This window comes from Heteronotia binoei, chromosome 16 (genome assembly GCF_032191835.1).
Source record: "Heteronotia binoei isolate CCM8104 ecotype False Entrance Well chromosome 16, APGP_CSIRO_Hbin_v1, whole genome shotgun sequence".
Lineage (NCBI taxonomy): Eukaryota > Metazoa > Chordata > Lepidosauria > Squamata > Gekkonidae > Heteronotia > Heteronotia binoei.
Window position 1 is genome coordinate 44189291 of NC_083238.1, and position 6000 is coordinate 44195290.

The following is a 6000-nucleotide window of genomic DNA, read 5'->3' on the forward strand; positions in this document are numbered from 1 at the left end:
GCCAATCCTCCGAGAGCTTACAAAAAAGAGCCTTGTGAGCTCTTGGAGGATTGGCTACATCAGGAGGGTGTGGGCTGAAATTCAGAGGAGCTCCTGCTAGAATTCCACCCCTGCATAAATATCAAAATGCAATCTTTTAAAATTCTTACCAGATGTTATCTATCTCCACTGCAACTACATTGTATTAAGCAGACTCTTAGTCCAAAACGTTGGAAGTTTTGTGGTTCTCAAGCATCATTTTTTAATTGCTGGTGAGCTTGTGATAAAATAGCAACTTTTGGGGATTTCATCATGGAACAAATTTATTTCATAACTAAAAAAAAACAAATACCTCAGTGACCTGAATTAGTCTAACTTTATTTATTTGATTTTTTTTTGGCCATTTCCAATCTGTTCTCAAATCCCACAAAGTGCCCATGGGCTTAACAAGATTGAGGGACAGCTGGTTTAGTGTCATGTATTTTCTACAAATGAGAGCTCTGGGTACAAAAAGACTAGTGTGGTTGCTTATATGCTTGTAAAAATTTTAACCAAGATCATCAGGAATTTCAGACTGGCTTATAGCATTGCCAGCATGAAGCTGGCACCTGGCAGGAGACTGACTTGTAGAAACGACTTCACCAACAATGTAATGACCAGGGCTGGCACATGGAAGTCAGCGAGGTAGGCGGCAGCCTGGGGTACTACCCCACCTGGGGGTGCCATGAGGTGCCCTCTTACTTCCCCTTGCCTACACAGAGCACTCCTCCGAGCCTGCCTTGAAGACAGACTCAGAGGAGTGCTGCACAGTGCACTACGATCTTCGGAGGCTTCATTCAGATCCCCTGCCCCCACTTGGGGATTGGCAACCCTAGTTCTGGAGGTTACTAATTCATACTGTCACCATAAGTCAGAAGCAACTTGGTAGAACTTACACAGCTCACAGAACTTACACAGTTCACATTATGAACATAAGAGAATCCACGTTGGATCAGGCCACTGGCCCATCCAGTCCAACATTCTGTGTCTCACAGTGGCCAAAACCCAGGTGCCATCAGGAGGTCTACCAGCAGGGCTAGAACTCCAGAAGCCCTCCCATTATTGCCCCACAAGCACCAACCATACAGAGCATCAATGCCCCAGACACAAGAATGTAAGAGAAGCCATGTTGGATTAGGCCAATGGCCCATCTAGTCCAACACTCTGTGTCGCACAATGGCCAAAACCCAGGGGCCATCAGGAGGTCCATCAGCAGGGCCAGAACTCCAGAAGCCCTCCGACTGTCGTCCCCCAAGTGTGCAAAAACCACTTAACATTTCTACAAAAATAGGCTATTGGCTGGCAAATCAGAGAAAGATCTTTCCATTGCTCAAGATCTTGATGAATTGCTACTTGGTGAGAGGCTGACTTTGGAATAAGATAGCTTTTTATGTTATCTTGATCAATTTTTGATGTTTTTTGACCAACATTGCTATTTTTTGTCTTTGTACCCTGAGCACCCCATGACCACCTTATTCAGTGGACAATTCTTCAATACAAGACTCCTGTGGGCACATCCTTGGGCAGCCATTGCTCCCACAACCTTGTGACCATCCCACGTTGGCTGTTTCTCATTTCAGCCAAGCTGAGAGGGGCTTTATTTCGGACACTTTCCCTCACCAACCAGAACTCCCTGAAGAGTTAGAGAGAGCTTTAACAGCTGAAGTAAAACTCAACAGGAAATTCACTCCATGTGTTGGGTCAGGCCTTTCACAGGGTATGAAAATGAGGTGATTCCCTTTCTAATGTGCTCCTTCAGTAACCTCAGTACCACCCCCTCAATTGTTTCTTGGACTCTCTTAGCTGCACAGCTTTTTTGCTGAGTCCTGATTTCCTTTTTCTCAGAAGATTGGTTACTAAACAATTATTTAAAAGGCTCCCAAATATTCTTCTCAGCTGGAATTGTTATTAACTCTTTTGTTACTGTTTTCTCACAGAGGCAAGACAGACCCTTTGTTTTGTGAGGTTGGGGGCCGCTTCACAGATGACATTTTATCTATAAATGGATGCAACTAGATATAGAAAAATGCACATTTGTTTCCACTATCGCTTGTAGACAGGAATCATTTCATAGAAAAAGAGGTGCAGGAGCTCATTAGCACAACTCATTTACATATGTCACACTCCCCTGACATCCCATCATGTCACCCCTCAGTCGAGTTACCAGCAGTGTTCCCTCTAAGCTGAGTTAGTGTGAGCTAGCTCACAGATTTTTGGCCTCCAGCTCACACATTTTTGTCTTAGCTCAGGAAAAATAGTCCCAGAGCAAACTTATTTATGCGGTAGCTCACAACTTTAATGCCAGTAACTCAGGAAGTAGAATTTTTGCTCACAAGATTCCATGGCTTAGAGGGAACATTGGTTACCAGATGTCTTCTTTTAAGAGGACATGCCCTTTTTTCGTTGTCTCCGCCCTCTTTTAGGCTCTTTAAAAAAAACCTGATGAAAATGTCCTCTTTGGGGGTTGGAAGGTCAGGAATATTTGTAGTCAGCAGCAATCATCACAGCTTAAATCACAGGGGTATTTAAAATGAGATTTGTCATCACGATCACTTGTTAGAAGCAATCTGTCAGGAAATATGTCCTCTTTTCTGCTTTCCAAAAAATGGTAACCCTGGTTACTGTATTTTCTTGGGGGGAGGGGTGTATGGGGGGGAATAGCTAATCAGAAGCTGAGTTCTGTGAGGGAGCAGGTGTTATCTGAATGACCTTTGAAAGGCTCCGGGTAGCAAGTGACCCTTAGATGCTCCTGCTACTCCCAGCGCAATGCTGCCCAGTGGGACCTTTGTGAGATAATTGCGCCTTGCCTCAGCAGCCCACTGGATCTGCAGTCAACTTGTCCTTCTTCTTCAACCTCATCCTGTGCATTTGCTAAATTATTAGTGCTGGGCTTATTAAAGCCTGAGAAGAGAAGAAGAGATTTCGCTTCCAAGAAGAAATTTCTGGAAATGATGGGACCATGACAACTGCCAAGTGAACAAAGTATCTGGAATCATACAATTATTTTGCAGGATCAAACCCGAGGAGCAGCTGGTGTTAGGTAAGTGAGGAAACTGCTCTCCCTTTTGATTCTGTGAGGAACAACATCAGGGGTGAACCAGAGATCCCTGGCACCAAGACTGTGAAATCTCAAGACTTGGTTTGAATATAGATATTTTGTTGTTGTTCAGTCGCACAGTCGAGTCCGACTCTTTGCGACCCCATGGACAAAGTCATACCAGGCCCTCCTGTCTTCCACCATCCTCCAAAGTCTGCTCAAATTCATGTTTGTTACATCAGTAACACTGTCCAGCCATCTCATCTTTTGCTGTCCCCTTCTTCTTTTGCCTTCTGTCTTTCCTAGCATCAGGATCTTCTCCAGGGAGTGCTCCCTTCTCATTTGGTGGCCAAAGTGTTTGAGCTATATCTCTGCTTTATTTATCTCTGACTTTAGTTATCTAGGCATTTATTTATCTAGACATTTATCTCTGCTTTATTTCCGGGTGGGGATTGGGGTTGCCAATCTCCAGTTGGGGGCAGGGGATCCCCTGGTCTGGAGGCCCTTCCCCTGCTTCAGGGTTATCAGAAAGGGGGGGCGGGGTTGAATGTTTGCTGGGCACTCCATTATACCCTACAGAGATTGGTCCCCATAGGGGTGGAGGGGGTGTTTTTTCTCATCAAAAAACCTCATGTGTCAAAAAGATTGGACCAGGGGCAAGCCCAACACTAATACACTTGCCCCAAACGGACAGTGGCAAGGTGAACTTCTCACAGAGGAACTAAACCTGAGTCTGAGCTGTCCCTGTTTTCACTGGGAGCTCTTGTATAGCCATCCAAACAATAAAATTATCAGTAATAATATTATTTACTTCATTTCTAGCCTGTCTTCCTCATAGACTCATGGCAAAAATTAAAGACCAACACCACACAGTAAAACAATACATAACAATGCATACAGTTTGAAAAACCTAGAAAGTTCCCTCAGATATTGAAACTAATGAATATATTAACTTTATTTTTAAAATCCCCCTAAATAGTTCTGTTTTGGACATTCCATGAATTGAGGGTAGCGTGGGAGAGCTTTCCTGACCTCATGGGGGTAACAACAGAGCGAAAGGTCTCCTGAGGGGATTTGAGGCGGGATGGGCAAACATTCAGTACACCCCAGAGAGGTTTACCTCCCCAGTGAGAATTAGTGTATAGTTCACAGCTAAAGCAGCACATACTATTTTTTTTTTTTGGGGGGGGGGGGTATTTTTACCGCCAAGTCACAGCTGAATTATGGCAACCTTGCAGGGTTTTCAAGGCAAGAGATGTTCAGAGGTGGTTTGCCATCACCTGCATAGTGACCCTGGTATTCCTTGGTGGTCTCCCCTCCAAATGCTGACCAGGACCAATCTGCTTAGCTTTTGAGATCTGATGAGATCAGGCTAGTCTGAGCTATCCAGGTCAGAGCTGTATTGCGTGAAAACATGAAAATGAGATACAATCTGCATAAATTGGGGAAATTGTGCATATTCAGCTTCTACGACTCATAGGGTGGAAAAAGGCTATGAGGGCATGTGGGCGTTCCTTCTTGACCACTTGCCCATCTGGCTTATTGGATTTCATCAGCCATCTAGGGCTGCTAAGCTCCTGCCAGAGGCGGAGAATCCCCTGCCCTGGAGGGCCCCAACCTGCCAGCAGGGAGCAGGCCACCAAGGGAATCCCAACCCCCAAAGAGTCCCATAAGCACATGTCCCCAATATGATGACATCATCCTGAAGTGATGTCATCATGCCAGAGATGCTCTAGGACTCATGCTAAAACTATAGTACCATAGAGTTTGACCACAAATCCTAGAGCATTTCCGGTGTGACACTCTAGAAATCACGGTAAAACTCTATGGTAGCTAGAGTTTTATCACGAGTCCTAGAGCATCCCAGCCATCTTTTGCAGCTGTGAAGATTAGGAAAGTAAAAGCTGGACTCCTCACCAAAGTCCACATTCTGTTTGTGACCAATGAAGCCATGAAACACATAAAGTCCTGTTCATAAGGCCCTGAAGTTAATGACAGAGCAGCAGAGGTTGTGAAGGATGGCATTATCACTGTGATCAGAACACACTGGTCAGGTTCTCCAAGAGCACAACCCTTTCTTGTGATCGATGGAAGCGGGGTCCCAGGATAAAATGAAAGAAAATGGAAATTTGAACTTCTTCAACTGATCTCCTGACAGAGATGGATGAGACTGATTCAATTCTTCTCAGTAATGGAGTTACTCCTAAGACACAGGAGAATGGGTGCAGCTGTGAACTAAGGAGTTGTGCTCCTGACAGGAGATGCCAGAGTTAATGTTTATTGATAGCACAGCAAATGAGGTCCGTGAGAAAGATTTAGTGGATTGACTATGAAATGTGAGAAAATGGTAGATCTCAGAACACTTCTAAACAGGCCGGTACCATCAGGCAAGGACTTGTATTTGAGGTAGTGTTAGCTGAGGTAATGTAGGTTAGTTTCTTGAGATCTAATATAGTTTGTTGGCGTGGCACAAACATTGAGGGCCGATTCACATGTTATAAGGCCACAGTCTGCCAGGGGAACTTTCACCAGATGTGTTTTAGGCGTTCCCTTCTGGGTAGGGTGACCATAATGTCTGAAGGCCAGCCAGGGACACCTTGGGGGGGGGAAGGTAGGGGTGTGCGCGCGCGAAGCGCGTGCGCCGCCGGAAACAGGAAGTGACGTCACTTCCGGTGACGTCACTTCCGGTGACGTCATGCCACCGCTGGAAACAGGAAGTGACATCACTTCCTGTGACATCATTTCCCCGCGTCACCTGCCGGAAATGGGAAGTGACATCACTTCCTGTGACATCACTTCCCCCAAATGACATCATTTCCCCCAAGTGCCACTGCCGGAAACAGGAAGTGACTTCACAGCACTTCCTGTGACGTCCCCAAAAATCCCCCAAATATCACCGCCGGAAACAATTTTGTTCTCAAATCCTGTATATACTTCATCAGTAT